Consider the following 772-nt stretch of genomic DNA (forward strand, 5'->3'; position numbering starts at 1 on the left):
TGAAACAAATATACCCTTGTAATCTTCCTTTGACCTAACCTTGGCCAGGCAAATCTTTCATCGAGCCTAATTATAGCTAGATGATTGTGATTTTTAAAATATTATAGGAGGAAATTCTACGGATAAAAAAACTCAGGTATTTAATCGGGTGAAACAAATTCAAATATAAAAAGAAAATCTTTCCATAATAATAATAATAGTATTACAATAATAATAATAATAATAAAAAGATGGAATGCTTATCCTTTCATCTGACGATAAGGAAATATTTGTTATAATATATAGAATGTGATCACCTCGTCAATAACAAGTCGCTTTGGCCGAGTGGTTAAGGCGTGTGCCTGCTAAGTACATGGGGTTTCCCCGCGAGAGTTCGAATCTCTCAGGCGACGCATGTTTTTTGCAGCTCCTGATTTTGAATTGGCACTCTTTTCCTTGTTCTACGAGTTTGGGCTGGCTGGCGACATTTCTGGATGATTTATTCTGGGTTTTGGTTTGATTGCTCGAAGCATTTAAAAAGATCAATGGAAGACCTTCGACAGGTGAGACTAAGACCGAGTCCTTTAACCTTAAACTGGCCCAGAAATTTCTCTTTCAAGTTTTAACCCAGCTATCAACCACACAACAGGTCCTCAAATATCAACCTTCGGTGCCAGTAAAATGCCTTCTCCATTGTCCAAAGAAAATTTCAAGATGTCAAGGGAGGAGGCCCACCACTTGATTTATACAAGTACCACATACACTTTGAGAGCCAGTCATTTAAACTTAAAAA

General features: G+C 37.2%; 1 non-coding gene across 1 annotated transcript; it reads left to right on the plus strand.

The window, feature by feature from the left end:
- Positions 1–310: 310 nt before the first annotated feature.
- Positions 311–392, plus strand: TRNAS-GCU (transfer RNA serine (anticodon GCU)). The gene has a single exon. It is a non-coding gene; the product is annotated as a tRNA-Ser (tRNA).
- The last annotated feature ends 380 nt before the right edge of the window (positions 393–772 follow it).

The sequence above is a fragment of the Populus nigra genome, chromosome 10, assembly GCF_951802175.1.
Source record: "Populus nigra chromosome 10, ddPopNigr1.1, whole genome shotgun sequence".
NCBI classification, from domain to species: Eukaryota; Viridiplantae; Streptophyta; class Magnoliopsida; order Malpighiales; family Salicaceae; genus Populus; species Populus nigra.